The following is a 19,518-nucleotide window of genomic DNA, read 5'->3' on the forward strand; positions in this document are numbered from 1 at the left end:
GAGAATCACTGATCATATAAATTATTTCCCAAAACTTTTCCATATGGAGAAATATATTCACTGAGTATTTTAAGAACTTTCTTTTTACAATTAGAATGATTGTCATACAATGCAAATGTAAGAAACAATCTTTAGATACTATCTAGTTGTAAAAATGACTATTAATATGAACTACATTTTAAATTTAGATTTCAAAAGTCTGGTTTCTGTTTGTATTTATGTGTGGATATTGCCCTGAGTTATCTGTTAAGAGTGAGACTAACAAATATTAATATATCCAACAACTAAAATTCTTACTATAATAGAATATATAATGTTATAAAATGAATGAACAATAAAGCATTATGATACACATCTTTATTTAACTGTTAAAACATAGACTTGCTTTTGTTTAGTTGCTCATTGATGGCTGACTCTTTTAAAACCCCATGGACTGTAGCCTTGTTAGGCTCCTCTGTCCATGGGCTTTCCAAGGCAAGAATCATGAAATGGGTTGCCATTTTCTTCTTCAGGGGACCTGCCAGACTCAGGGATCAAATCTGCATCTCTTGAATTGCAGACAGTTTCTTTCCCCTTGAAGTACCTCAGAAGACCACTAAAATTAAAAAAAAAAAAAAAAGAAAAAAGGCTAGGGAAGAATTTAATGGATTCTTGGTATGCTATAGGCTTGCCAGGTTGTGCAGTAGTAAAGAATCTGCCTGCTAATGCAGGAAATGCAGGAGACACAGGTTTGATCCTTGGATAGGGAAGATCCCCTGGAGTAGGAAATGGCAACCTCCTCAAATATTCTTGCCTGGAAAATTCCATGGACAGAGGGGCCTGGCAGGCTATCATGGGGTCACAAAGACTCAGATATGACTGAACAACTTAGCATGCATGTTATGCTATAGATTCTCAATAATAATTAAAATGTAATAATGAGTAAAAATGATTCACCTATTTCCATTTATAAATTCTCTCCTAGGAAAATATGTCATACATTTGATATGACAGCATTGCAAAGAAAAATATATCCTTAGAAAGTTGTATAGAAAAAGGGAAAGAATTTGAAAATGAGGGCCAGAAAACAAAAAGCAGAATGAAATATATAGCTTGAAGTCATACTGGTAAATAATTACTGACCTAGTAGTCGATAAAATATTGTAATGTTAATAGTAATTTGTGACTGACTAATCATGAGTTACATATTTTATACCTGCAGTATAAAATAATTGTTATGATTCAAAATAGTACTAATTGCAATAATGACTTCAATGGTAACAGAAAATCAGTTTATGGAAACAGACTATAAATAAAGAAAATTAGTAAATGAAAAAGTTTGGAAGGCAGATACAAGCAGAAAAATTCCATCAAAAAATGTCAGCCAAACCAACTATACACATGTATTCTAATGAAGAGAGACACTGTGTAGCTGCTGTCACTAGCGAGGAGGACAACAGCATCCTGCATTCATGGGAAAAAAATCTAATGCATGAATTTATTTATTTTTTATTTTTTAGAGGCATACATCTGTTTATTGTATTTTACTTTATTGTACTTCACAGATATTGCATTTCTTACAAATTGAGGATTTGTGATAACTGTCAACAAGAATAATCAATAAGCAATCTATAGTAGGAGTAGAAAGGAGGTGTTTTTTTTTTTTGTTTGTTTGTTTTTTAATTTATTTTTTTATTGAAGAATAATTGCTCTACAGAATTTTGTTTTTTTTTTTTCTGTCAAACTTAAGCCATAGGTATACATACATCCCCTCCTTTTTGAACCTCCCTCCCATCTCCCTCTCCATCCTACCTCTCTAGGTTGATACAGAGCCCCTGTTTGAGTTTCCTGAACCATGCAACAAATTTCCATTTGCTATCTATTTTACATATGGTAATCTAAGTTTCCACGTTACTTTCTCCATACATCTCACCTGCTTCTCCCCTCTCCCCATGTCCATAAGTTTATTCTCTATGTCTGTTTCTCCACTGCTACCCTGTAAATAAATTCTTCAGTTTCATTTTTTTAGATTCCATATATATGCATTAGAATACAATATTTATCTTTATACTTCTGACTTACTTCACTCTGTATCATAGGTTCTAGGTTCATCCACCTCATTTGAATTGACATGAATATGTTCCTTTTTATGGCTGGGTAACTGGAAGAAACACAAGCTGGAATCAAGATTGCCGGGAGAAATATCAATAACCTCAGATATGCAGATGACACCACCCTTATGGCAGAAAGTGAAGAGGAACTAAAGAGCCTCTTGATGAAAGTGAAAGAGGAGAGTGAAAAAGTTGGCTTAAAGCTCAACATTCAGAAAACGAAGATCATGGCATCCGGTCCCATCACTTCATGGGAAATAGATGGGGAAACAGTGGAAACAGTGTCAGACTTTATTTTGGGGGGCTCCAAAGTCACTGCAGGTGGTGACTGCAGCCATGGAATTAAAAGACGATTACTCCTTGGAAGGAAAGATATGATAAGATAGCATATTCAAAAGCAGAGACATTACTTTGCCAACAAAGGTCCGTCTAGTCAAGGCTATGGTTTTTCCTGTGGTCATGTATAGATGTGAGAGTTGGACTGTGAAGAAGGCTGAGCACCAAAGAATTGATGCTTTTGATCTGTGGTGCTGGAGAAGACTCTTGAGAGTCCCTTGGACTGCAAGGAGACCCAACCAGTCCATTCTGAAGGAGATTAGCCCTGGGATTTCTTTGGAAGGAATGATGCTAAAGCTGAAACTCCAGTACTTTGGCCACCTCATGTGAAGAGTTGACTCATTGGAAAAGACTCTGATGCTGGGAGGGATTAGGGGCAGGAGGAGAAGGGGACGACAGAGGATGAGATGGCTGGATGGCATCACTGACTCGATGGACGGGAGTCTGAGTGAACTCCGGGAGTTGGTGATGGACAGGGAGGCCTGGTGTGCTGCGATTCATGGGGTCACAAAGAGTCGGATACGACTGAGCGACTGAACTGAACTGAATATTCCACTGTGTATATGTACGTCTCCTTTATCCATTCATCTGTTGATGGACATGTAGATTGCTTCCATGTTCTAGCTATTTTAAATAGTGCTGCAATGAACAATGGAATAGAAGTGTCTTTTTCAATTTTGGTTTCCTCAGAGTATCTACCTAGGAGTGGGATTGCTGGGGCATATGGTGGTTTTATTCCAAGTTTTTAAAGGAATCTCCATACTATCTTCCATAACGGCTGTATCAATTTACATTCCCACCAACAGTACAAGAGCATTACCTTTTTTCCCTACCCTCTTCAACATTTATTGCTTGTAGACTTTTTGATGATGACCATTCTGACTGGTGTAAGGTGATGGCTCATTGTAGTTTTGATTTGAATTTCCCTAAAAATAAGCAATGTTGAGCATCTTTCCATTTCTTTGTTAGTCATCTGTATGTCTGCTTTGGAGAAATGACTTTTTAGGTCTTTGCCCCACTTTTTTATTGGGTTTTTTGTTTTTCTGGTATTGATTTGTATGAGCTGTTTGTGTATTTTGCATATTAATATTTTGTCAGTTGTTTCATTTGCTATTATTTTCTCCCATTCTGAAGGTTGTCTTTTCACCTTGCTTATAGATTCCCTTGCTGTGCAAAAGATTTTAAATTTAATCAGGTCCCACTTGTTTACTTTTGTTTTTATTTTCATTACTCTAGGAGATGAGTCATAGAAGGTCTTGCTTTGGTTTATGTTGTTGAGTGTTCTGCCTATGTTTTCCTCTAAGAGTTTTATAGTTTATGGTCATACATTTAGGTCTTTAATCCACTTTGAGTTTGTCTTTGTGTGTGGTGTTAGGAAGTGTTCAAATTTCATTCTTTTACATGTAGCTGCCCAGTTTTCCCAGCACTATTTATCAAAGAGGCTGTCATTGCCCCATTGTATCTTCTTGCCTCCTTTGTCAAAAATAAGGTACCCATAGGTGCATGGGTTTATTTCTAGGCTATTTATCTTGTTCCATTGGTTTATATTTCTGTATTTGTGCCAGTACCATACTGTCTTGATAACTGTAGCTTTGTAGTATAATCTGAAGTCAGGAAGGTTGATTCTTCTGCTTCATTCTTCTTTCTCAAGACTTCTGTGCCTATTCAAGGTCTTTCATCCATATGAATTGTGAAAAATTTTGTTCTAGTTCTGTGAAAAATGTCATTGGTAATTTAATAGGGATCTCAGTGAATCTGTAGATTACCTTCGGTAGTATAGTCATTTTCATAATATTGATTCTTCCTACCTAGGAACATGGAATATCTCTCTATTTGTTTATACCATCTTTGATTTCTTTCTTAGTGTCCTACAATTTTCTGTGTACAGTGCTTTTGTCTCCTTAGCTAAGTTTATTCCTAGATATTTAAATCTTTTTGTTGCAATGGTGAATGGGATTGATATCTTAATTTCTCTTTCTGATATTTCATTGTTAGTATATAGAAATAGTATATATATAGTATATAATAGTATATATATAGTATATATAATAGTATATATATAGTATATAATAGTATATAGTATATAGTGTATTGATTTTGTATCCTGCAACTTTGCTAAATTCACTGATTAGCTATAGTAGTTTTCTGATACTATCTTTAGGGTTTTCTATCTATAGTATCATGTCATCTGCAAACAGTGAGAGTTTTACTTCTTCTTTTTCCATTCTGGACTACTTTTCTTTCTTTTTCTTATCTGATTAGTGTAGCTAGGACTTCTGGAACTATGTGGAATAATAATGATGAAAGTGGACACCCTTATTTTGTACTAATCTTAGGGGGAATGCTTTCAGTTTTTCACCATTGAGAATAATGTTTGTTGTAAACTTATCATGTTTACATGATAAGTTTATTATGTAAACTTTATTATGTACACATAGGTTCCTTCGATGCACATTTTTTGAAGGGTTTTAATCATAAATGGGTGATGATTTTTGCCAAGGGCTTTTTTTGCATCTATTGAGATTCAGTTCAGTTCAGTTCATTCACTCAGTCGTGTCCTACTCTTTGCGACCCCATGAACCACAGTGAGCCAGGCCTCCCTGTCCATCACCAATTCCCAGAATTCACCCAAATACATGTCCATTGAGTTGGTGATGCCATCCAACCATCTCATCCTCTGTCGTCCCCTTCTCCTCCTGCCCTCAATCTTTCCCAGCATCAGGGTCTTTATAAATGAGTCAGCTCTACACATCAGGTGGCCAAAGTATTGGAGTTTCAGCTTCAACATCAGTCCGTCCAATGAACACCCAGGACTGATCTCCTTTCGGATGGACTGGTTGGATCTCCTTGCAGTCCAAGGGACTCTCAAGAGTCTTCTCCAATATCACAGTTCAAAAGCATCAATTCTTTAGTGCTCAGCTTACTTTATAGTTCAACTCTCTCATCCATATATGACTACTGGAAAAACCATAGCCTTGACTAGGTGGACCTTTGTTGACAAAGTAATGTCTCTGCTTTTTAATATGCTATCTAGGTTGGTCATAACTTTTCTTCCAAGGAGTAAGCATCTTTTAATTTCATGGTTGCAATCACCATCTGCAGTGATTTTGGAGCCCCTCAAAATAAAATCAGCCACTGTTTCCACTGTTTCCCCATCTATTTGCCATGAAATGATGGGACTGGATGCCATGAGCTTAGTTTTCTGAATGTTGAGCTTTAAGACAACTTTTTCACTCTCCTCTTTTACTTTCATCAAGAGTTCTTCTTCAGTTCCTCTTTAGTTCTTCTTCACTTCTGCCTTAAGGGTGGTGTCATCTGTATATCTGAGGTTATTGGTATTTCTCCCAGCAATCTTGATTCCTTCTTGTACTTTTTGCAGCCCAGAGTTTCTCGTGATATACTCTGCATATAAGTAAAATAGGGAGGGTGACAATATACAGCCTTGATGTGCTCCTTTTCCTATTTGGAACTAGCCTGTTGTTCCATGTCTATTCCTAACTGTTGCTTCCTGACCTGCATACAGATTTCTCAAGAGGCAGGTCAGGTGGTCTGGTATTCCCATTTCTTTCAGAATTTTGTACACTTTATTGTGATCCACACAGTCAAAGGCTTTGGCATAGTCAATAAAGCAGAAATCGATGTTTTTCTGGAACTCTCTTGCTTTTTTGATGATCCAGCAGATGTTGGCAATTTGATCTCTGGTTCCTCTGCCTTTTCTAAAACCAGCTTGAACATCCGGAAGTTCACAATTCACATATTGCTAAAGTCTGGCTCGGAGAATTTTGAGCATTACTTTACTAGCATGTGAGATGAATGCAATTGTGGGGTAATTTGAGCATTGTTTGGCATTGCCTTTCTTTGGGATTAGTGAGATTATCGTGTGGTTTTTATTTCAATTTGTTAATATGGTGTATCACATTGATTTTCATATATTGAAGAATCCTTGCATCCCCTAGAATAAACCCAACTTGATCATGTTGTATAAGCTTTTTGATGTATTGCTGAATTCTGTTTGCTAAAATTTTGCTGAGGAATTTTGAATTTACGTTTATCAGTGATAGTGGCTTGTTCAGTTCAGTTCAGTTCAGTCACTCAGTTGTGTCCAACTCTTTGGGACCCCATGAATCGCAGCACGCCAGGCCTCCCTGTCCATCACCAACTCCCGGAGTTCACCCAAACTCATGTGCTTCGAGTCGGTGATGCCATCCAGCCTTCTCATCCTCTGTCGTCCCCTTCTCCTCCTGCCCCCAATCCCTCCCAGCTTCAGAGTCTTTTCAATGAGTCAGTTCTTCGAATGAGGTAGCCAAAGTTTGGAGTTTCAGCTTCAGCATCAGGCCTTCCAGTGAACACCCAGGAATGGTCTCCTTTAGGATGGACTGGTTGGATCTTCTTGCAGTCCAAGGGACCCACAAGAGTCTTCTCCATCACCACAGTTCAAAGGCACCAATTCTTCGGTGCTCAGCTTTCTTCACAGTCCAACTCTCACATCCATACATGACCACTGGAGAAGGGAATGGCAAACCACTTCAGTATTCTTGCCTTGAGAACCCCATGAACAATATTGGCCTGTAGTTTTCTCCTTCTGTGTGTTGTCTTTGTCTGGTTTTGATATCAGGGTGATGGTGGCCTCATAGAATGAGTTTGGGAGTGTTCCTTCCTCTGAAATTTTGTGAAAGTGTTTTAGAAAGATACACATTAGCTTTTCTCTAAATGTTTGATAGAATTCTCCTTTGAAGCCATCTTGTGCTGGGCTTTTGTTTTTGGGAGATTTTTTTAAATCACAGCTTCAATTTTAGTGCTTGTAATTGGGTTGTTCATAATTTCTATTTCTTCCTGGTTCAGTCTTGGAAGATTGAACTTTTCTAAGAATCTGTCCACTTCTTCCAGGTTATTCATTTTATTGCCATACAGCTCTTCATAATAGTCTCTTATAATCCTTTGTATTTCTGCATTGTCTGTTGTAACCTCTGCTTTATCATTTCTAATTTTGTTAGCTTGATTCTTGTCTGTTTTTTTTCTCGATGACTCTGGCTAAATGTTTGTCAATTTTGTTTATCTTCTCAAAGAACCAGCTTTTAGTTTCATTAATCTTTACTATTGCTTCTTTCACTTCTTTTTCATTTATTTCTGCTCAGATCTTTATGATTTCTTTACTTCTACTAATGTTGGGGATTTTTGTTCTTCTTTTTCCAATTGTTTCAAGTGTAAATTCAGGTTGTCTATTTAATATTTTTCTTGTTTCTTGAGGTAGGATTGTATTGCTGTAAACTTCCCTGTTAGAAATGCTTTGCTGCATCCCATAGGTTTTGAGTTTCGTGTCATTGTCATTTGTTTCTAGAAATTTTTTATTTCCTTTTTGATTTCTTCAGTAAACTTGGTTATTTAGAAACATGCTGTTTAATATCAATGTGTTTATGTTTCTTACAATTTTTTTTCTTGTAACTGATATCTAATCTCATAGCATTATAGTTGGAAAAGATGCTTGATACAATTTCAATTTTCCTAAATTTACTGAAGTATGATTTGTGACCCAAGATGTGGTCTATCCTGGAGAATGTTCCATGTGCACTTGAGAACAAGGTGTATTTTTCTGCTTTTGGATGGACTGTCCTGAAGATATCAATGAGATCCATCTCATCTAATACATATTTAAGACTTGTGTTTCCTTGTTAATTTCTTGTTTTGTTGATCTGTCCATTGGTGTGAGTGGGGTGTTAAAAGTCTCCTCCTTTTATTGTGGTCCTGTCAATTTCTTCTTTTATGTCTGTTAGTATTTATCTTATGTATTGAGTTGTCCCTATGTTGGGTGCATAGATATTTACAACTGTTAAGTGTTCCGCTTGGATTGATCCCTTGATCATTATGTATCGTCCTTCTTCATCTTTTGTAATCTTTATTTTAAGGTCTACTTTGTCTGATACGAAGATTGCTACTCCAGGTTTCTTTTGCTTCCCATTTACATGGGATATATTTTTCCATCCTTTCACTTTCAGTCTTTATATGTCTTTAGGTCTGAAGTGGGTTTCTTGTAGATAGCTCTATATGGGTCTTGTTTTTGTTTTCCATTCAGTCAGCCTGTTTCTTTTGGTTTGAAAATATAATCAGTTTACATTTAAAGTAATTATTGATATGTATGATGTTCTTATTGCCATTTTCTTAATTGGGGTTGATTTTGAAGATCTTTTCCCTTCTCTTGTATTTCTTGATTATATAAGTCTCTTTAACATTTGTTTCAAAGCTGGTTTGGTGGTACTGAATTCTCTTAACTTTTGCTGGTCTGAAAAGCTTCTGATTTTTCCATCAATTTTGAATGAGATGCTTGATGAGTACAATAATCTTGGTTGTAGATTTTTCCCTTTCAGTACTTTAAATATATCCTGCCATTTCCCTCTGGACTGCAGAGTTTCTGCTGAAAGATCACCTGTTAAGCTTATGGGGTTTCCCTTGTATGTTACTTGTTGTTTTTTCTTTGCTGCTTTTAATACTCTTTCTTTGTATTTTGTCTTTGTTAGTTTGATTAGTATGTTTCTTGGCATGTTTCTCCTTGGGAGACTTTATCCTGAATGGGACTCTTTGTGCCTCTTGAGCTTGATTGACTATTTCCTTTTCTATGTTTGGGAAATTTTCAACTATGATCTCTTCAAAAAATTTCTCACATCCTTTCTTTTTCTCTTCTTATTCTGGGACCCCTATAATTTGAATGTTCATGTGTTTGATATTGTCCCAGAAGTATCTGACACTATCCTCAGTTTTTTTCATTCTTTTTGTTTTATTCTGCTCTTCAGAAGTTATTTCCACCGTTTTATCTTTCAGCTCACTGATTCATTCTTCTGTCTCAGATATTCTGCTATTGATTCCTTCTAGAGTATTTTTAATTTCAGTATTTGTGTTGTTTATCTCTGTATATTTATTCTTTAATTCTTCTGGGTTTGTTTATGCAAAATCAAAACAGTCCAACCAAAATAAAATACAATAGATTGACCTGGTGAACAAAGGAAACCAAAAATTATATCTACCAGTTAAGAACAAAGCTAACTAAAGCACAAACTGGGGGAAAAAAAAAAAAAGTAAATCAAGCAAGGTGACAATTTGAGAATGAAGCAATGAAAAGAAAACTAATAAATATTTTGAGAGGAAAGGAAAGAAAGAAAAAATAGATATGCAAAGTTAAATAGGTAGATAATGATTTATATACATTAAGGATTAACCACAAAGGGAAAAGAACAGTAGGAAAAGCCAACAAAGGGATAAATGCAGAAAAAACAATAATAGGTTTAAAAAGCTAAAAATTAAACATAGAAAAATAGGAAAGAAAGAAAGAAAAAAAAGGAAAACTTCACAGAGTTTCAAAAGCCCAATGTAAAGGCAGTGGTTTATAACAACAACACAACAACAAAAAGTGTGCCTGAGGATGAAAAAAAAAAAAAAAAAAACTCAAAAGCTTAATTAGATCTCATAGTGCCAGTAAAACCAACTACAACAGAGAGGAGAACAGGGGGATAAAAAATCCAAAAGAATATACAGAACAAGTCAAAACATAAGGATAATAAATGTTTTTCTTGAGTCATTGCTGTCAGAGTCCTTTTCCTCACTGGGAGTTACAGTTCACCTCACCTCCATAGGATTCCTTCCAACACTGCTGAAACTCTTGACATGCTGTAGGGGCATCTCAGATTCTCACTTGCCTCCAACTTCCATAGCTATCAGAACTAGTACATTTTCTTTTGTGGGAACTCTCAAAAAAAAAAAAAATATATATATATATATATATCTTTTATATATACCATAGACACAGAGTCTGCCTAGTTGATTGTGTGGATTTAATCTGCAGCTTATACAGCTGGTGGGAAAGTTTTGGGTTTTCTTCCTTAACCACACTGCCCCTGGGTTTCAATTGTGGTTTTATTTCCACCTCTACATGTGGGTTGTCCACTGGGGTTTGCTCCTGAGGCTTCCCTGGAGGACTTGGGTTTGCTCCTGTGATGGCCAGCTGTGGAGGTAGTAAAGCCACTTGGGTTGTTCTGGCAGCACCAGGTATTCAGGGGAGTTGACGGCTAGGGCAGCAGGAAATATATTGCTCTAGAAGGGTACAGAAACCAGTATTGATCAATACACTCCAGTATTCTTGCCTGGAGAATCCCCCTCCCTGACAGAGAAGCCTGGAAGGCCACAGTCTACAGGGTCGCAAAGAGTTGGACATGACTGAAGAGACCCTGCATGCATAGACACAAGGCTTTTTAAAAAAAATTTATTTATTTTAATTGGAGGCTAATTACTTTACAATATTGTAGTGATTTTTGCCACACATTGACATGAATCAGCAATGTGTGTACATGTGTTCCCCATCCTGAACCCCGCTCCCACCTCTCTCCCCATCCCATCCCTCATGGTCATCCCAGTGAACCCTCCCTGAGCCCCCTGTCTTATCCATCGAATCTGGGCCGGAAATCTATTTCACATATGGTAATACACATGTTTCAAAGCTATTCTCGCAAATCATCCCACCCTCGCCTTCTCCCACAGAGTCCAAAAGTCTGTTTTCTACATCTGTGTCTCTTGCTATCTCACATATAGGGTCATCATTACCATCTTTCTAAATTCTATATATATGCGTTAATATACTATGTTAGTGTTTTTCTTTCTGATTTACTTCATTCTGTATAATAGGCTCCAGTTTCATCCACCTCATTAGAACGGATTCAAATGCATTCTTTTTAATAGCTAAGTAATATTCCATTGTGTAGCTATACCACAGTTTCTTATCCATTCATCTGCTGATGGACATCTAGGTTGCTTCCATGTCCCAGCTATTGTAAACAGTGCTGCGATGAACATTGGGGTACACGTGTCTCTTTCAATTCTGTTTTCCTCAGTGTGTATGTCCAGCAGTGGGATTCCTGGGTCATATGGGAGTTCTATTTCCAGTTTTTTACGGAATCTCCACACTGTTCTCCATAGTGGCTGTGCTAGTTTGGATTCCCACCAACAATGTAAGAGGGTTCCCTTTTCTCTGCACCCTCTTCAGCATTTATTGTTTGTAGACTTTTTGATAGCAGCCATTCTGACCAGCATGAGATGGTGCCTCACTGTGGTTTTGATTTTCATTTCTCTGATAATGAGTGATGTTGAGCATCTTTTCATGTGTTTTCATTAGCCATCTGTATGTCTTCTTTGGAGAAATGTCTGTTTAGTTCTTTGGCCCATTTTTTGATTGGGTTATTTATTTTTCTGGAATTGAGCTGCAGGAGCTGCTTGTATATTTTCAAGATTAATTCTTTGTCAGTTGCTTCATTTGCTATTATTTTCTCCAATTCTGAAGGCTCTTTCATCTTGCTTATAGTTTCCTTCATTGTGCAAAAGCTTTTAAGTTTAATTAGGTCTCATTTGTTTATTTTTGCTTTTATTTCCATTACTCTGGGAAGTGGGTCATAGAGGATCCTGCGATTTATGTCTGAGAGTGTTTTACCTATGTTTTCCTCTAGGATCTTCATTGTTTCTGGTCTTACATTTAGATCTTTAATCTATTTTGAGTTTATTTTTGGGTATGGTGTTAGAAAGTGTTCTAGTTTCATTCTTTTACAAATGGTTAAAGTTTTCCCAGCACACTTGTTAAAGAGATTGTCTTTTCTCCATTGTATATTCTTGCCTCCTTTTTCAAAGATAAGGAGACACAAGACTTTTTTTTTTTTTTGCCTGTGTCAGTTCTGCCCAGTGAGAGTTGAGCATGAAGGTGGTACAGCTTCTTGGCTTTTAGGGACCCTGGTGGTGCCAAGTGTGCACGGACATGAACTGCCTCTGCTGTAAGACTTATGGCCATATTGGAGTCTTGTTTTGAGCCCCTTGTATCTGGTGATCAGAAGTCTTTGCCAGTCTTTCTCCATAGCTCTTCCCATTCAGGCACATAGAGGTCTCCCGTGCATGAGGCCCTTCTCTGTTGTTTGGTGCATCAGGCACATAGAGGGACCTCCCTGTCTGGGATCCTACTCTGTAGATGGGCATGTCAGGCACTAAAGGGGTACCCTGGGAGGGGTCCTACTCGGTAGTTCAGTTCATCAGGCATTTGATGGGACATGGGCAAGACTCTCTATTGTTCAGTTGCTGGTGGGTGGGAAAAGACAGGCTATGGTGATGGCTGCACCCACTATGCGTGAGTCAGCAGTATCACCTTGCTTCCATGGCTGTCCAGCTTTCTGCCACAGGCATGTCCCACCACAATCTTCTCCTTCACATCTCCTTGATCTGTCTCTCCACAGTCAACAGCAGCTCTCAGTCTGGGACTGCTTCACAATCCCTAAACACCAGATCCCAGCTGCTGTGCCTTCCGGGGGACCTGCATCCCTCTCCTGGGTATGTATGGCTGAGGCAAGAATCATCTTTTTCTCATCCCATTTAGGCTGCCACAGATCAGATGTTTCACTGTCAGCCTTAAATATTTCTCCTGTGACTCAGACAGTAGCCCCACTGTGGGGATCCGACCCCTGCTTCAGTTCTTGCCCCACCCACTGAGGACAGATCCAGTCCTCTTAACACTCCCGTTTTTCCCCTAGTTCCTTCATCTATGGAGTTTTGCATGGTTCTATATATTCTTTTCCACTGATCAGGTACTCCTGCCCACTCTCAGCTGGTGTTCTGCATGCATGTCTGTGTCTGAAGGTGTATTCCTGATGTACCCATGGTGAGAGATGTACTCCATGTTCACCTACTCTTCTGCCATCTTATTCTGTCCTTGAGATTTTGTATCAAGAACTGATGTGGCAGGTTGGAATTTGCCTTCCAGATAAGCACTATTTTCACACCTCACATAAATGAGAAATGATCACCTCCACAGGTCTCCCTATACCCAGTAAAATGATCTGTAACCATGACAGATTCCTGAAAACATTCTATCAAAAAAGAAAAGAATAACGTTGTTTCTAATAGATTAAACTATTAGATTATTAATTTACTAGGGTATTATTAATCTAGCAAATTTGCCAACACAGGGTAATTCTAAACTGTGTGTGTGTGTTTGTTGGGATGAAATTAAGGATGAAATTTGTATAATGGACTTTTGAAAACTGATACCCTGTATCTATTGCTTATTGTCCCTGAGATTTTGAAAAGTAACAACTGTTTAATTAAAGAAAAAATCTGAGCACAGGAGTAACTATATAATTAATTGTTATTTGTTACATTTCAGGAAAGTAAAGGAGCTCTGCAGAACCTGATGGAGGTCTTCATTATTCTATGAGGCAAAATTGTAGTCGGTAGCAAATTCTGACCACCACTGAGTATTGATGTACTACCTGTGAATGACTTGCTTGTACTGAGTTGCATTCCATAGTGCTTTTGTATGAAATATATCCAATACTTCGTGGTTCAATCCAAAGCCATAAAATCCTAGAACAAAATATTTTCTATTAAACATTCTGGATTCAGTGAAAGCAGATTTACAGGAAGACTGGAAAAGGTAAGTTTTCATTCCAATCCCAAAGAAAGGCAATGCCAAAGAATGCTCAAACTACCACACAATTGCACTCACCTCACACGCTAGTAAAGTAATGCTCAAAATTCTCCAAGCCAGGCTTCAACAATACATGAACCATGAACTTCCAGATGTTCAAGCTGGTTTTAGAAAAGGCAGAGGAACCAGAGATCAAATTGCCAACATTCACTGGATCATCAAAAAAGCAAGAGAGTTCCAGAAAAGCATATATTTCTGCTTTATTGACCATGCCAAAGCCTTTGACTGTGTGGATCGCAATAACCTGTGGAAAATTATGAAAGAGATGGGAACACCAGACCACCTGACCTGCCTCTTGAGAAATTTGTATGCAAGACAGGAGTCAGGAAGCAACAGTTAGAACTGGACATGGAACAACAGGCTGGTTCCAAAAAGGAAAAGGAGTATGTCAAGGCTATATATTGTTACCATGTTTATTGAACTTATAGGTAGAGTACATCATCAGAAACACTAGGCTGGAAGAAGCACAGCTGGAATCAAGATTGCTGGGAGAAATATCAATAACCTCAGATATGCAGATGACACCACCCTTATGGCAGAAAGCGAAGAACTAAAGGGCCTCTTGATGAAAGTGAAAGAGGAGAGTTGAGAAGTTGGCTTAAAGCTCAACATTCAGAAAACTAAGATCACGGCATCTGGTCCCATCACTTCATGACAAATAGATAGGGAAACAGTGGAAACAGTGGCAGACTTTATTTTGGGGGGCTCCAAAGTCACTGCAGATGGTGATTGCAGCCATGAAATTAAAAGACACTTACTCCTTGGAAGGAAAGTTATGACCAACCTAGACAGCATATTAAAAAGCAGAGACATTACTTTGCCAACAAAGGTCTGTCTAGTCAAGGCTATGGTTTTTCCAGTAGTCATGTATGGATGTGAGAGTTGGACTGTAAAGAAAGCTGAGCACTGAAGAATTGATGCTTTTGAACTGTGGTGTTGGAGAAGACTCTTGAGAATCCCTTGGACTGCAAGGAGATCCAACCAGTCCATTCTGAAGGAGATCAGTCCTGGGTGTTCACTGGAAGGACTGATGTTGAAGATGAAACTCCAGTACTTTGGCCACCTGATGCGAAGAGCTGACTCGTTTGAAAAGACACTGATGCTGGGAAATATTGAGGGCAGGAGGAGAAGGGGATGACAGAGGATGAGATGATTGGATAGCATCATTGACTCAATGGACATGAGTTTGGGTAGACTCTAGAGTTGGTGATGGACAGCGAAGCCTGGCATGCTCTAGTCCGTGGGGTTGCAAAGAGTTGGACATGACTGACCAATTGACCTGAAGTGAACTGAATTGAACTGAAATCTTAGAAAAGATTGACTAACCTTCAAAATCAATGGCATTCAAACAGGATGCACATTTTCACACACAGATGATACATAAAAAAGAAATGCTGCTTTCTTAAAATTAATTTTTAAACACTAAGAAACCCTGAGAGTATGATTCAATACTTGATGCGCCCCTCAGTGTAGAAAAGTAGGCCCAGCAAATACTCTATGTCTCTTGCTATTGAGTATCATCACATTCTATTGTGACATGGCCAATGACAGATTATTCCAATGAAAATGCAAAAGCCCCAAGACTCACACAATATAATAATTAACCACAGGGAAATTCCTTCTCAACTAAAGTTTATGCAGCAATTCCTGAAAGTACAATACTTCATCCTGTCAGTTCAGTTCAGTTCAGTCACTCAGTTGTGAACAATTCTTTGCAACCCCATGGACTGCAGCACACCAGGCCTCCCTGTCCATCACCACCTCCTGGAGTTTGCTGAAACTCATGTCCATTGAGTCAGTGATGCCTTCCGACCATCCATCGTAGACACAGTTTTACTTTATGTAGACCTCTCATCTTTCAAAATATTTTGTCTTAGTAATATTACAGTATCTCTCAATGGCTCAAAGTGCTGCATTAATCTTTCTAAGCAACATTATATTCCCATGTAGTGAATTTAACACAGATCTACACAAAATTCTTCTACAGTGATGACAGAACTGTGTCCACAGAAATGTCAAAGATGCTTTAAATGCAAATATTATTATAAGCAAAGTATCAGCTACGAAAAATAATATGTGTATTACATTAAATTACACTTTTAATCCTATAACAACTTAATGCTATTATTGCATTTCATGATAAATTATTATATTGTTAACTTTAAATATGCCCTAAATGCTGAAAGTATATAAAATTGTAATAACCATCATCGAAAAAGTTTTAAGTGTTTTTAAGTACATGATAAGAGTTATTAAAATTGATTATTTCTTCTTCTATAATATTTTAAAATTGTTTTACTCAAAATATTTTCTAAACAGTTAATTTACAGTAATTAATTCATATTGACCACACTGATAGTCACATTTGCCCTACCATGTTCATCTTAAGATTTTTACACTAGTAAATTATTGTCTTAAATTTATATCCTTAAGCATAAACTTTCTGGTCACTAGTCACACAGAGAAATTGAGGCAAAATATTTAACATACAGCATCAATTATAATGTAATCCTCAATTGAATACATCTACACTGTCTACAGTGAATGTTACTTAGTTAATATGTGACACAGTACAGGAAACCAACTTATACATTTCACAATTAAAAGTTAAAGGTTATACAATTAAAAATCAAGATAAACTGCATACTTGCTAATAGAGACTAAACTTTTATTTTTAATTTAAATTTAAACAAATATTTGACATTTATAAGAGTTGCCCCTTTAAGAATTGCCAAAAAGAAGAGAAAATTTCAAAATCCTATCAGCCCGATTACCACTCCTGTTACCCTACGAATCACCCAGTCCTTACCAACACTGACCTTGGACATGGGAGTTTCTTGGATTATATGATGTAGTGTTATTTCTGTGCTTAAGTGTAAAATCACAGGTAAGTCTATATTAATTATGTGAGTAGCAGTTTCCCATTCTGGTGATTCAATCTTTCAGTTCAATTTCAAATGTTTGCTTTTTTCTGAGTTGTAAAAGTAGTCTTCTTCCTTTCAAACTGTTCAACATGAGCTTTTAAATCCACAAACACAAATTTCCCTAAAGGACTTTTATTCTTATATTAAATCACATCTAGAAACTACAAATGTCAAAATTATTTCTACTCTGCTGAATCAGCTAAAGAACAAAATTACATTTTGAAGACAGAACATTAAAATGATTTATTTTTCTCTTCAAGCATTTGAAGTACCTTAAAGATATGTTGAATATATATTCAGTAGATTCAACAAGTTTTACAAAATCTAATTTACTCTTTAAACCTTCCTAGCACAATGAACTGATAAGTCATATACTTTTCATTTTCTTAATTTAATGCTCTTGAAATATACACATACAATACTTTCAGAAAGTTGACTTTCAAACAGTAATCTTGGCAAAGGGTAATCAAACTTTATTTTCCTAAACAATGAAGTTTATATGAACATTTGAAGTCCAGTTGAGATGTCTTGGCAATTCTGATTGTAATTTAACAACTGTAATTACTCCAGATCTTATGATAATATCTCTTTGTGAATTAGAATTAGATACTGTAAACCCAACTGTAATACAAGCAAACTATATTATACAAGATGTTCTGTCTTCTTAGGTTGTGTTTAAGTATAATATCAGTTTTGTAGATGAAATATTCCAACCTCACTAGTACATAGAACATCACTTCTCAAGCTATACTGGTTATAAAGACCATCCTGGGATGTGTTAAATTGGAAAGAAAAAAAAAGATTCTGTAGGTTTGGGTTCTAACCTGAGAGTCTGCATTTATAACAAGCTCCCAGCTGATGCATTATTATATACTGACAAATCTAATCAATATTTCTTGTTTCTCTAGATTGATGCTCCATTTCCAGTGTCCTTGTCCCTCCACCACACTTACAGCTGGAGAAAGAGAATCTGAGAAGCATTTTTAAAATGCCTTAGAATCTGAAAAATGGTGGAAATAAGGAAAAATTCAAAAGTAATTAAAATAAATACAGTGTTTCCTCAGCCATTTTCTATCCTGTGACTCTCTGAATTATGAGTTTCAAATTTCTACCTTTTATTCTGGTTTCTGAGTATAGAAAACCTCTCCCAATCCAAATCTATAATATTGAATATCCATAATACTGAAGATTCTTCCCATAGTATTTGTTAACTATAGTTGTGTAGCAGAGTTCCCCAAATTTCATTGTTTAAAATAAAACATATTTATTATCTCACAGTTCTTTAAGGTCAGGAATTTGTGTAGTGCTTAGCTCAGTGGTTCTGGCTTAGCATCTCTCAAAAACTGCACTCTGGGGCTGCAGTCATTTCAAAACTCGACTGGGGAAACATTCCTTCCAAACTCATTTATGTGGCTGTTGGCAACTTCAGGTCCTCACTGGCTCTTGGCTGAAATAATCAGTTATTTTTGCCATATGAGCACTTCACAACATGGCATCTGGATTCCCTCAGAGTAAGTGAACGAGAGTGCAATAGAGGGCACCCCAACAGTCCTTTGGTAAACTAACCTCAGAAGCGACAAACGAACACTTCTGCCTTATTCTGTTCATTAGAAGCAAGTCAATTAATCAGCCACACTCAAGGGGAAAGAAATACACAGATACAAATATTAGGACATTGAAATCATTGTGGGTCATGTTGGAGGCCTCTGCTAATACCCATATTTCAAAAAATGAGTTCTTATTCCATTCTTCAATTAAATAGAGCTGAAATGGAAAATTACCTAATTTATTGAGTTTCTATTATGTGCTGTACTTAGACTCTAGTGAAACGGTAGCAATACCTGTAGCTTTCATTACAGAGAGGGGGGAATAGAAAAATCAGAAACAGACAATATGTGTCATAAAGAAAAAATAATAAAACAGTGATAAAATAAAATGGCTGATAGAGTGAGTGGCTAATTATTTTAACTAGTCAGGAAAAGTTTATTTGTGGAAGTACTTCTGAGATATAATTGAATAGTAAAAAGGAAGTAGCCTTATATTCTCATAGAAACAGGCACATTGTTGGGAGCAGAATATTGCAAGCAAAGGGAAGAATAATGGAAAAGATTCAAGGATAGGGAGACCCTTGACAATTAGGAAAATTATGGGATGTCCTGGAGACACGTGAATTTAAAGGACCAGATCATATATAATCTTGTAGGCCATGGGAAAGATTTGGACTTAGTGAACTGAGTCTTTTAAGTTTTCCAACTTCTAAGTGGTTGCATATCAATATATATATTTTTAAAGACCATTTTAAGCTACTTGTGGAAAATGTGCTAAATAGAGGGAAATGTGGCCATGGAAGAAAAGGTACTGATTTCAGTGTTCCAGAAAAGAATTGGTGGCAACTTGAACTGAGGTCTGGAGAAGGCAATGGCACCCCACTCCAGTACTCTTGCCTGGAAAATCCCATGGACGGAGGAGCCTGGTAGTCTGCAGTCCATGGGGTCGCTAAGAGTCAGACACCACTGAGCGACTTCACTTTCCCTTTTCACTTTCATGCATTGGAGAAGGAAATGGCAACCCACTCCAGTGTTCTTGCCTGGAGAATCCCAGAGACAGGGGAGCCTGGTGGGCTGACGTCTATGGGGTCGCACAGAGTTGGACACAAATGAAGCGA

This window comes from Bos javanicus, chromosome 1 (assembly GCF_032452875.1).
Source record: "Bos javanicus breed banteng chromosome 1, ARS-OSU_banteng_1.0, whole genome shotgun sequence".
NCBI lineage: Eukaryota > Metazoa > Chordata > Mammalia > Artiodactyla > Bovidae > Bos > Bos javanicus.